We start from the raw sequence: 13732 nt of genomic DNA on the forward strand, positions 1-13732 counted from the left end.
CAATATTTAATTAGAGCAAATGCTTTACAAAGAAAATGCATTAAGCAGCTTACAGACATCAATATCTGTCAAGTAAAATGTATGTTTGACAGCTCTTTGTTACACTGCAAATCCCTCCTCTCATCGCTAGGATTTCGTCTTTACAGCAGGCAAGGGCTCTCTCACCAGACTCTTAAAATTGAGCAAACCTGCATATTGCTGTTTTCTCTGTGAAGTAAATCTTGCTAACCACATCGCTGTTTTACATTAATTATTTCCTAGTGACTCAAACATTCACCAGAACCTCATACTGCCAGGCAGGAACACCAAAATATAAAATCTCTTTGCTCCCGATAGCCTTTTCAAGTATATCATACATTTGTAATATCTGTTATTTGTAGAGGTAATTTTATTTAAAAACTCAAAGCTCCAAAATATCAGACAGCCCTGGTCATGATACAGCCCTCTGTTTCCACTTCATAGGAAAGAGGTGGTCACAGCAGCCAACTCTATCTAGAGCCAGTGGCTTCTAGGGAAAGCAATACATTTCAGATTTCTAGGAACGTACAGGAAAATCCTAAGTGTAAAGCTGAATAAGGCACAGTGAAGCTAGAATTCGAAGTCAGTCCTGGCAAAGACACCCAAGACTTCTACACCCTTCTGTCACAGTTAGGTTGAGGATAGTCAGCATACTTCTGAATCAGATAGCCAATCACCAGTTTTTAACTGGGCATACTAAGGCAATTCCCAGATTTCCCTCATAAAAGTCAGCTTCATGCTTAACAGCACCTAATACAGAATTATTACAGTATACGTTCTGTATGTACAATATCCCTAGAAAGCCAGTTTTATACTGATAATTTACAATCTCCACTTGTACATAATTTAAGCTGGTATTCAGAAAGACATTCATATTTATAGATAAATCAAGGCAAATAGAATGGTATTATCTCTGAGGAAGAATATAAAGTTAAACCCTATTTGAAGGTACTTCCATCTGTCAAAAAGAAACCATTTAACTAAAGGGTGACACACAAAATGATTATGTAGATTGGAAAGCACAAGGTGAAGCAAGCTCAGAAGGTCAAGTGGCAGAGCAAGTTAGAGGCAGAGGATACTTCAAGCCAGCTGGAAAACCCCAGTGGCTACAGAATGATTGCATGCAACAGTTCCACAGGGCTCGGTCTCAAACAAGTGTAGGTATTAAAAAAAGTGCTTCCACTGCCAAAGAAAAAAAACCAAAACACTCCCTTAAGAACAGCCATGAAAGCAGTACCAATGACATAGGGACTTTGAAAGAGGAAGAAATTTACAGAAATGGGAAGTCCTGGAAGTTTAACATATTTAAGCATACTTTAAGCAATAAATAAGTCACATGTAAGGATAAAAATAAAGGACACATTTGAGGCTATTCAAGCCACCATCCCTTACTTGCACTGTTGTGCCTACAAATCCCCATAGCAAAAGAAACCTCGGAGCCTTCAGACAGATGCACATGCAGACAGGCATAAGGTCCTAACTTCAGTCAGATCAACATCTGCCTCTCCATTTAAAGGTTCATAATGCAAAGCGAGAGCCAGCAAAAGGCATTAAATATCAAAAATAACATACTTCAAATCCTGTGTATTGGTATGTAACTAATTAATAAAACTGAAGAGATTGCTTCCTTGATTCCATTTTCATATGGTACTTCCAGTACATTCTTATGAAGGTGTGGCCTTGTCTACTCCACTAAAAGCACTGAAAGTTACATACTCAAATTTATGCCCTTTACTACTCATTATTCCTTTTATTTCTTGCCATTTGGGAGTATACCATTGCGAGGCACCATCCAAATCAATGCACATTCTACTCTGTCTTCACCGGCAGTTTGTTTTTCCTTCCACCTCTCCCAGTAAATGATTTTATCAATACGAAACCAAATCTAGAGAATGAAGTTGAAATTCTAGCCATAAATCTCAAAGATGTACAAAAACTGCTAAATGTACAGTAGTTGATCAGAATTACCAGAATCTAAAAATGCCAATCTCAATCTGAAGGTTCAAGAACACATTACATGTGGAAATTTTGTGCATTCAAAGAGAGTTAAAAAAAAAAAGTATATGGAAATCTGTCCAATCTCAGGATACTCAGTCTCCCTAATGAAAAGAAACTGCCAAGAAACTTAGATAGGCACCCCTCATAAATACTGAAGATTTTATGACAAAATCCTACATTTTCCAGCAAACTATCAGGCACTTCCTAGCTTCCCCATCCCATCTTTAAGAGGAAGAAAAAAACGCAAACCAGAAACACCAAAAACTAATACTAGCTTAACACCACACAAATGCCAAAGGGCAATAGAAAATGATCAGTTTTATCTGAATTGGGATGTCTCCTACACTTTTTAAGGCAACAGTAAACTCGCATTATTAATGTAAATGCTCACCAATAGCAAGATCATGCAGCTGCACCAGAGTAAAATACGTAAAGATTCTAGAATAGGTGTATATTCTCAATGCTTGAAAAATGACACCAGAATAATAGCCATTCTTGAAAATAATTTTTGTTCAGTTGTCTTTTGAGGATGGAACAATAAGGAGTTTGGAGAAAAAAATGCTTTCATATAGCATGTGTGCATGCATTAGATATTTAATTTTAAAGATATTTAAGCTACAGATACTAATTAAGTATGACGGCAAAATCCCAGATTCTGCATTTGTATTGGGAACAAGGTTTGCCAGAATATCTAGTAGTGATTCTTTATGATTTAGAAGTTCCTATGGCTTGGTAGTAGGAAAACATATTTGCATCAGTGGTACTATAATTGCATTGGTGATTAAACGCATCATGTTAAATGCTTCTTGATCCCCTTCCAGTATAGCAATTAGAGCAGGACTGCAGTGTCACTACAGTACAAATATATCTTAGCCCCTGAATGATACCTGTCCAATCATGTCAGGGGCCGTATATTTGAGAAGCCTTAACATAATATGACTCATGTCATTAACTAGTTAAAACTACAAAGAAGCCTCCTCCCTATACATTCAGCACATACTGTTTCATGTATTTGGCAACTTAGGACAACTATACATATGATAAATCAATGCATTTATACTACTGTAGTTAATGGTCTGTCACCATTTCCATTATAAAGCAATTTTCAAAGGTTTATATCTCTGCTGAAGAATTTACTCTGAGCTGAATCCTGGCACACAGTAAAAGCAAAACTATAACCCACATATGTTTACTTTCATCCAACCAGACTAGAAGGATTATTTATCATTAAAAGAAAATTGATCCAATTCTGTATTTCCCTTACACTTTTCATCATTTGTTTTGAGCATATAACACTTCACCTTGTACAGGAAGGAGGTTAATTAGACCGTGTTAATAAAACCCTCAAATCGTCCTTTGGAAGTTCTGTATATCCTGTACACCAGCTTCTGAAGAAAGCCATTTTACTTTGCTAGATCAGAAGTCACCTCATTGATTTCATATATGCTGCATATTTAATATTTATAGTTCCTCCTTAATTTATGACCTTGCTAAGGGGATACAGGCAAGGTTTGTTGGACAGTTTAAACAATTATTCATATTTTTAGGCTGAGGCAGCTCAGTTATTCTTTAAGAATGTGTGCTAAATTCTTTTCAAATAAAAGAACAGAAGCAGAGCATGTCAAATGCAGGTGGACCCGTAGAGAACATAGCAACCAGAAACATTCACATACACCCAGAAACAGACTTTTAAGTGAACTAAAACCTGAAATTAAGTATCCCACGAATGTAATCAATGTCCTCTACTTCATCAGCTGTTCTGTACCCATACGCTCAGTGATAAGAATTCTAGTTCAATTAGAAAAGTGTTATCAGTAAGATTTTATTATTATTACTAATACTACAAGGGGTTTTGCTTGGAAAATATATGAGTATTTTGGTTTTGGGATTCCTCATTTTCACCACAAATAATTTAAGTGTTGCTTATCATTTCAAGATTTTTGGTAAACTGCTGAAAATGATGCTTGAGTTACTGAATCACACGTTCATAAGGACACCTCATCATCCTGACCTCAATCTGAAATGAAATGGAGGGTAAACTCTATGCAGAGCACAGCGTACCAGTGCAATGCCCTTCTGGCAGCTTTCCACACTCAAAAGATATGCTGATGCATCCCAATGAAGTAGCTGTGTCCTGATTTATTATTTTTTTCAATGGCTACACCAAAACATTCTTTTAAAACTCTATGGCTGAAGCACTTTTTATGTTTTTAATATACAAAGACACTGAAGTGCTTTGTGGACAATAAGGCCAGAGAAAAGCACAAGTACACAAGAGTAAGAGGGGAAAATGGGGAAAATACACAGCAACACAGTAGCTCCTTACTCTTACAAAACATATTAAGGGTTCTGACACAAAAGTCCTGACAAGAGTTTCAATTTAAAGCCTTCTCCAACAATTCATACAATAAACTGCAAAGAATCCAACACATCTAAACTAGGTAAGACAGGTTGTAAAAACTTAGATCAGATTCAATTGGGTTTCTAGCTCAGCTTACAAAATTGCTGCCCTCCAGTCAAAGCTAAATGCTTGATATTCCCATGAATACACGTCTCTGCGCTTTCTTTAAAAAAAAATAAAAAAATCTCAGCAGCAAAATCCTATACCATACATTCTTCTACAAGTCTTCGAAATCTTTTTCACCAAGATGTGTAGCCTACTATTTAAAGGACAGTAAAAAACCTGAAATAATAAGTAGGCCTTTAGTAAAGTAGGAATAAAATTTCAAAGTTCTGATCTACCCTCCTTCCACGAATTCCTCATTATTATTTATGTTTATTGCAGGTAATAACTAACATTGCCCTATAACAACACAATCATCATCTTCAGATTTACAATATGAAATTGTATCAACTTTACCTTTTTCTTCAGATCAGACATTCCAATGCTCCACTGATAAGCGGCGCTTAAAAACCCTATTGCATTTTACTACACGTTTTACCATTCCTTTTACCCAAGGGTCAGTAATAGATACTAAATAGTAAAACATTCTTAGAAAAAGAGAAGCTGGAAGAAACGTCAAGAAAGTATCTATTTTGTACCCTGACTTAAAGGCATGGTTAATTATGTATTTCCCCAGGAAACCTTCCTGAAAAACTTCCTGATGTGAACAACTAGATTTAGCTTAGAAAATAGGAAAAATTTTAATTTTTGCTCAATTTAAGCCCAGATGTATGCAAAAGCATAGAGAAGCATTAATATATTTATTTTTTTTAATCGAAGTTATTTTTCTGTGGCAAGAAAGTACTTTAAATACCTGGCATTATAATGGTTTAGAATTGTTAGAACTTCTGAATGAAAGGGGGGGTGGGGAGCAGGTGGAAGAGCCTCACAAAGTATTTAAAAGACATTGTATGTTGTATGCATGTTAAATAACATTTACAAGGACAACATGTAAACCAGTTAAAAAAATGTTGTTGCACAGCATTAACAAAACACACTAACAAAGTCTGCTTTAAGTACTGTGCCATAAGTGTTCTCTCAAAAGCTAGCAGAGTACCAAAATTTTAAGATAAACTCCTTCGTTGCAGAGATTTACTTTTAACATCTAACAAGTCAAACATTACACAGGCAAAAAGGAGTTTAAAGTGTAGGCCAGCCCAACTATGCAGAGAGAAAGCACTTGAAAGTGCACTATATGCAAAACGTGACAGAAAGAGTCCGAACCCCAAGAGTTATTTTGACTATTCATTTCTATGAGTTAAAGCACAGGAAGCTAGGTTCAGAAATAAAGCAGCCAGAAAGGAGAGGAAAGAGTATCCCTTGGACAAAGCAAGAAAGCGCTGCGGTTCCAGGGCTGGCAAGGAGCAACGTCCTATCGAGTAGCAAGCAGACTGTCCAGCAGGATACCTCACTTGTCTAGACCTCCCTAAGCCACCCCAAAAAGCAGCAATGTAACTGTGTGTTTTCATGAATGAGCGATCATCTCACTTACAGAGTTCTTTGCACTCCTTGCTTATTGAACCCTTCTGGAATTGCATGCCATGGTAAAATCGTAGCACTTCTTGAAAAGCAGTTGAAGAATTTTGACAAGGTGCCTGCAATCCTATCTTATTACACTGTTCATAAACACACACATCTAAAAGAAGCTACCGGTATGTAAGTTAGCAGGCATTCTTCCTCCTCCCCATTTAAAACAGGTTTCAGTCAAGTCTTCAAAAAGTTAGCTGGAGGTTCATTCTGGGAAATTCACTGTCTTCCATCCTAACTACCCTTGTACCCAACTGCACAGCCAGGAAGCAACACGGCTCTTACTTCAGTCAGTGCTGCCTCTACACCTGACTACGCACCGTCATTTTCAGTTCTCAGGTGGGAAATTGTAGCCACATCATATAATGCTGTTCTAGAGAAACACTTACTTCAGCTCTTCCTTCAGGAATCTGAAATGAATCGTATCAAGGATATGCCTACACCAGGAGCAAACTGCCAGTTAACTATTTAAACACAACACCCCTAAAAGCAGATCTTCCTATGATGGCAGAATGCATTTCAACCCTGCTGGTACAATGAGGAAAAAAGAGAGAGAAATAAAAATAGGGAAAAAAAATACAGGAAGAAGTCATTTTTAGAAGCAAAATAAACCATGGTTAACTCATCATAATCGGTGCAAAAAAACAGTAAGGTCCTTTCTGGCAGGATTCTGTCAGTTGTATTTCAACAACCCAGAACTATTATCCTGCTGGTAACACAAGCAGGTTTGACTGCTTGTCTTAGTCACCCAGAAACTTTGGTCAACTTCCTAATCGTTCGCAGGTAGAAATCTGTACCAGATTTTACATCTCTCAGGTAATGAGCAGAGATTCCCAGCCTCAAAAAACACCCCAGAGTAAGGAAATAGAGTGCCGGTTGCTTGCTATACTGCAGCAATGTTATAAAATAATATTTGCACTACATCTTATACAAAGTTTTGACCCAGAAGAATGGGCTCACTTCGGATTCTTAAACTTGAAATCTCCTCTCATATGTAACTTCTGTTTTTTCTACCACAAAGCCAGTTCAGCATAATTCCAAGGAACATAGCATTTCTAACCAGCATAAAACTGCTTCTAAACAATTCCTTCAAGATGTTTACGTTAAACATTCAACTTCTGAAGTATTTGGAAAAGACTAAATAAATCAGGTAAAATTTACAACAACAAAGAGTTCAAGGAACAAACCAATACAACATAAATGTTTGGCAACACCGCTTAAAAAAGCAAACAAGCCCTCAAAAAACAAAATAAATACTGTAAGCAAGATTTAGGCTGATGACAAACAGAAAGATTTATACAAAGCAAGGCATTAATCTGAACCTAGGAGAAGGTGGGAATTTTTTTTTTTCCATAAACGTGCACCTAGGCACAAACACAAGGAAAGAAATACAAAAGAAGCCGCACACTAAGCAGCATTAGTTCAGTGAAAGATGACATAAGTTACCTACAGCTCCATTGATAGCTTGTATCAAAGTTGCATCTTCTTTTCTGAGAAGTTTTTGGTGTAAAGTTCCTTTCTAAGACACAGTGGATGTTGGCCATGAAAACTGCCTCCCAGACCCTTCACTTGTTATGAATGATGTATGCTCTATAAACTATCCCAAATCGTCCCGTTAAAAGGCAAATGCCAAAGAGGGGGCATCTACGCAGTTAAGTCAAGATATCCAGAATGAAATGGAAGTGCCTGAAAGACCAAGTAGCAGAGAGAAAACTGCAAACCATGTAAGTTTTGAACCCTTTACCCAAGACAGCATGCAGTACATCATTATGCTTGTTTCTCTTCCTGCTATCTGTGAGAAAAATCTCTGCCCTCCCTATCACTTGTGATCCATTGATCCATACAATCAACATATTCTTAATGATAATTAAAGGATATTTTTCTTTAGGGTTTTTTTTTTTTTGGTTGGGGTATTTTTTAAGGCATGATTAAAGCATTAAGCATACAAAGGATATTTTAATGTCTGAAAACCTCATCTGCTCCCTACATTTTCAATGTGATTTCTGAGACCTGAGTTTGACTCAGGGAATACTGGTCAACTCCATTCTCTTTCTGAGTAAAGGATGCTGGAAAGTTAATGACTCACCGATGTAGAGTTCATCAACTGGACTGCAACTAAATGCGTTACTTCCCTCAAATACTATGACTCATGTGCACAGCAGGGCTGCAGCAACTTTGCACTTTCCAGATACGTTATTTCAAAACTCTTCTCAAATTTATTTTGAACAGAAAAATCCTTCAAATGCATTCAACTGGGCTAAACAACTACACATTAAAATATAACGTTACTGTAACATGCATCCTGAGCCCAAATCACTTCAGCTATAGCGTCCAGAATTTATGTGGCATAAAATAAGAAACACCTTTAAAATAATGCAGTGTTCCATGGTGTCAGTGTCTTGCTTTTTCAAGCATTCCAAATGCAAATGCCTGACCTCCAAGAGCAAACACAATAGAAGTAGTAGTACTCAATTTTTTTCAGGAAGAAAAAGCACCTTAAAAGCTCCACCCCAATTCTGACAGGGGAAGTTACTTGCAAAACACAGATTTAAAACCTGCCCATGTCTGATCTAACAGCAAATACTAAGTTATTATCTTCAATCTTCTCATGAACTACAGTTAGCCCATAGGTCTAGCTACTTGTCTTTCTGCAATTGTAACAATAAAATTTAGTTCAAATACAGAACAACTAAGCATTAGAAAAGCTACTTCAGAGCATCAAGGATGAAGAGCCTCCTATGCATTCTTTTAGTGGACAGTATTCTGGTCTTTTATCATATCCAAGATAACCTGCCTCACTGAATAAAAATGGTATATTATAAGCCTATGTTTACGAATTTCTTCCACAGAGAAAGCTGAAAGCCTTGAAAATAAATACCTGACAGAAGAATAACATTCTGTAATGGGAAAGTTGACTCTACGTACATCTGCATTTTTAACTTTCTATGTAAACAATGAAACAATCAAAACAAAAGGATACAATTAAAGAAAAGTATTTTGAGTAATAATATGTAAATGTTGTTAATAACTACACAGCTGCTTTTCGTTTTTTCTTTTATATAGGCAAATAAAATCTTTCTCTTCTCTTTCACAGCTATATTGTCTCTACCACAGTCACTGTGTTGACAAAGAAGTGAACAGCACAAGCTATCTTCCATAGGCACTGAAATAGAATGAGCACAGTACCCAAAAACCAGCCCAGACCAAAGGCACCAGCACTGAATTGGATCTAACAGACAAGTTTCTTCCTTATGGAGCCGCACTAGCATTTTTACGCTAGATTATTCTGAGTTTATCTTATTTTTTCCACCTTTCATGCTCTCTATACCTCTTTTATATATATATATATATAAATAAATAAATACATCTTTCTCAAAATTCCAAAAGAAAACAGCAGCAATTCATTCCCAAATATTCAAGATTGAATAGTTAATATATCTAGCTATCCCAATAAAACATTCTTACTAAAGTATTCAAAGTGCTAAGGACTTTGTCAGAGGCCTCAATAGTTTTCTTTCTGACTGTTATCAAGAACTGTTCTCTCTTCTGCATGTTCAATTGCAGCATGCCTGAAAATTAATCCCTTACATTCCAGTATGAGTAGCTGTACCCAGGGAAGGGCAGAACACCACAGATACCTTTCAGATATCTTTCCCCATAAAGCCTATCTTTTTCATAATAATAAGAGTTTTTTTAAAAAGTAAAATAAACAAAACAAAACAAAAAAACAAAACTGGGACAGTTCTCCTCCAGTGTTCTTCACTTACTACTCCCACCCTCCCAAATCTTCTTTATCAGAGAGCAAGGCAAAACACTGAACTAGATACAGAAGAAAAACATTAGCAAACATAATCTAATCTAACACAGTCCACCGGTTTTGGACAATTACTAAAATAAAATATATTGAGGGGAAAATAAATATATAAATAAATCTTAAAAGTTAAAAATGAAACACAGATCATTACAGATAAACACTCTGATTTTGCTTTTAACACCCTAATCATAACTAGGAAGGATTTTGTCCTCAGTCTAAACTCCACTCCCTTATTAAACTTGAAACGCAAGTAGTCTGTCCCATTAAACTGTTCAAAAAAGTACCCTTGCCTATATAACCTGTCTGCATAGGTGGAAGATATAAATTTTGCAAGGCAACCTGCATTCTATGAGCTGAAGCTTAAGGGACTGAAAAATGAGCGATTACAAGAATGATCAGTCAGCTCCCATGCCAGATTGCACAGCCCTCAATTTACTTACTAACGTGAGATCGTACAAACCACAGCACATATTAGGGCTACCAAAGCATGACTAACACCAGGATATGCACTTTTGCATTCAAGTTTTAGGCGTTACCTTCAAACAGAGCATACAAAATTAAAGTTGTAAAACGTGGACATTAAAAACTAAAAGACTGAAGATCTGGTATTTTAGCATGTGCTTATCTCACAGGCTTAAAGGAAGTACTATTTGAAAACACTTGTAACTCACACCCATCACTGTAAAAGTTTCTATGCTGCTCCTGTTATCCCTTACAAGAACAAAACAGCGTACATAATTCCTGATGCTGTCAATCAGTACTATTCCCGATCTACTGCAAGCACATTCAAACCACTTACCCACAGGCCTACTTCCAGCTACCACCCATCAAAATCGGAGACATCCAGAACTTGTTCAATTAGAACCAGAAGCATGAACATCAAACCCTATTGCTTATTTACTTGATTATTGGCTGTAAAGGCAGTCAGATCTACAATGACAATATTCTCTAATCAGAACTCAAATCTTTATTTTCTTAAAGGTATTAGGGTGATTGAGAGCAATAGAAGTAACGCAGGTGGTGTGATATGTATGCAACTACAGCCAACTTTAAAAATATCTTTTAAAAATAATTCTTACGCATTCTTAAAATCACTTAATTTCCCGAGAAAGGTTTCTGGTATGAGCTAGGTATGGGTTAAACTGAAAGAATTTCTTAGAACGACCAGCTGTGTCCCACAGTGCTCTCCACTAATACCGGAGGTTATTCAATAGTAACTATTCCACCTGCCTTTTCTTCAGCACATCCTATGAAGAACTGTCAAATTGTTCCAGTGTCTAATTGACCTTCTCAAAGAAAGTGGCCTGGACTCCATATCTCAGTTTAGCTCCTCTTAAAAAACAGTCTGAAGAACTCTTAAAAGAAAAATAAAAATCAGACATAGCAATAGGAAAACTACAAAGGAATTTAGAGGCAGACTGCTCATTTTACGTTAAGGGGTGCCCACCTCCCCTTGGCCTTCACACATAGCCAAAGTCAGATGACCCTATCCTTTCAAATATACCATAGGTATAACCACTCAACAGGTTCTAGCCAAGAACCCTACGATGACGAGACATTACAGAGAAGTACCCATGCAGGACACAAGTTAGCACACTGCTGTTCTGTTGTGTTACAAAACCTGCACTCTGTGGGTCTCCCCCAGTTTGCACTGAACATTTCTAATTCCCTAGGTACACTAACATCTGTGAAACATTTCATAACTCAAACTATCAGCACACAAGGGGTCCTGCTGTTGTAAACACCGAATCAGCTGAACTACTAGCAACACGAATGAGAATTTACTGCGTAACGGAAAAGTATTACAGAAAACAGGTTACTGCACTTCAGTACCTATGGATGACTCACAGTAGGACTTACACCAAGTTCAGAAGATCATCCCTCAGCTCTACAAAATCCAAGTTAAATCACAGTCTGCTTACATTTGTATTGCGAGGCTGCAGTGAATGCCATCTGCAGTAGGCACTACTATATGATAATCGAGCCTGCAATGTCTGCAAATAAATCTACAGGGAACAAATACTACTCACAAAAACTGGACAGTACTACTAAGAGTATATCAGTAGTACATAGCAACCAAATACATTTATTGATGTGGTGGTCTTGTACATTATTCATAGAAGGGGAAATGCTGAATATTATATCAAGAGAAACAGAATAAATCTTATCTTATTACAGGATTCAGTATCACGTATGCAAAATAACCCAGAAAATTTCCACAGTAAATAAAAGAAAATATGAGTAATTTACACAAAAATGTATTTGTTTGCCCCCTTTTATACTACATTACAAGAGTTCTATGGGCTATTTTTTTCTGCTTCTCTTTTCAGCATAAGAACTAGCAAATCAGAAGGTGGGAGAATGAACACACTGGGAGGTATTATCACCAAAAAAAAAAAACAACCCACAATTATCAAAATCCAGGAAACCAAACATGAATATTTAATCTAAATACAATACGAGAGGCATTCACAAAATGCTTGAGCAATGCTAAACTGAACAATACCATATATTTCAACTCACTTCCTGCTCCCTCAGTAAAGGTTTGCAAGAATTCCTACTTCTGCTCTTGAGACTTTATTAAATTCAACAGAAGCACAGAAGTGGTTTGACAGTCCCAACCGTTCTATTGATAAGACAAATTTCAAAGCCTTTAAGTGCCTCTATAAAGGTTAAAACAGCACAGGAAAAAAAAAAAGCAAGAGAGACATTTCCTTTTAGCAGTCCCTTTTAAAAAACATAACTGAAGACCTCAGACTTTTCAACTGGCTGAAGCTTCAGACTTCAGGATTAAATTTTCCACAAAATTTAAACTGTGGATCACCTGAGAATTAGAATTACCAGAATTGATAAACACTGATAAAGGTTTTAATTTTCTATGCATCATGCAAGAAGGGACCAAATTTTGTCTCCCTATATTCTAAAGTTTAAAAAAAAGATAACACAGCTTCTTTGCTAAAGTCAACTATACAGATTAAATGTTTGAGTTAATAAGAAAGTACTAAGGCCCATGGCTTCAATATAAGTGATCTACATATAATACATATTGATAGAATATCAGGATACCGTTAGTATCATCAGTTTACAGCTTGTGAAACATGGTCTCTGGAAACCCTAGACTGACTAGAAATGGTACAAGAGACAATGCACTACAACGGTCAAGCTCATGCACTCAGCTCTTGGTTTCAGTAACATAAGAGTACAAAATAATATAAAGATATATTGCTTAACAGTAATTTTCTCTGGACAACTTTCTAAACATACTTAAGAACCACATGGTTCTTTAAACCCTCACATTTGAAATGAAATGCCTTAACATCATAAAACAAGTTCTTCCCTGTTAGAATACTCTTTCGGGGGGGGGGGGGGGGGGGGGGGCGAAAAAGAGAAAAAAGAAAAAAAACCCAAATCCTCCCATATCCCCAACAATTTCACATTACTTTTGCTATTTAAACCATATTTTCTTACTAGTTGCAAATCAGTGGCCAACACTGTCCTAAAGCTTAAGACACAAACACAATTCCAGCTTGCATTTAAGTAATTCACCTGTCATTGTTTACCCACCAGCTAGAGCAATACAATCAGCCCTGTGTTAGCAGTTTCAGGGAAACAAAGGTCATATTCATTTTTTGTATTTTTGCTATTGTGCAAGAGAACAGTAGCTACACTGCAGTAGCTTTCATTTTTCCTTTGTAACACCTATACTAAAACTGGTCATACAATGCAGGCAGGGTTTGTTTCTGTAATACACCGTGAACATTTCATCCCAGAGCATACAAGAAGGTCCAGAAGCCCCCTCAGTAACAGTGACAGAATGGTCCAAAGGAAAAAAAGAAGAGTTTTTGAACAAATTGCCTCCTTCCTCTCAGCTGCCAATGGGACAGACTGTCATATCTGTCTTTCCTTGTACTGGTTTTTGTTCCTTAAAGGTG

At 36.7% G+C, this 13732-nt stretch overlaps 1 protein-coding gene across 3 annotated transcripts in view; it reads right to left on the reverse strand.

The window, feature by feature from the left end:
• ZFAND3 (zinc finger AN1-type containing 3) overlaps positions 1-13732 on the reverse strand; it is a 149751-nt gene that overhangs the window by 116770 nt on the left and 19249 nt on the right. The window lies entirely within an intron of this gene.

This window comes from Chroicocephalus ridibundus, chromosome 3, assembly GCF_963924245.1.
Source record: "Chroicocephalus ridibundus chromosome 3, bChrRid1.1, whole genome shotgun sequence".
In the NCBI taxonomy this organism is placed as follows: domain Eukaryota; kingdom Metazoa; phylum Chordata; class Aves; order Charadriiformes; family Laridae; genus Chroicocephalus; species Chroicocephalus ridibundus.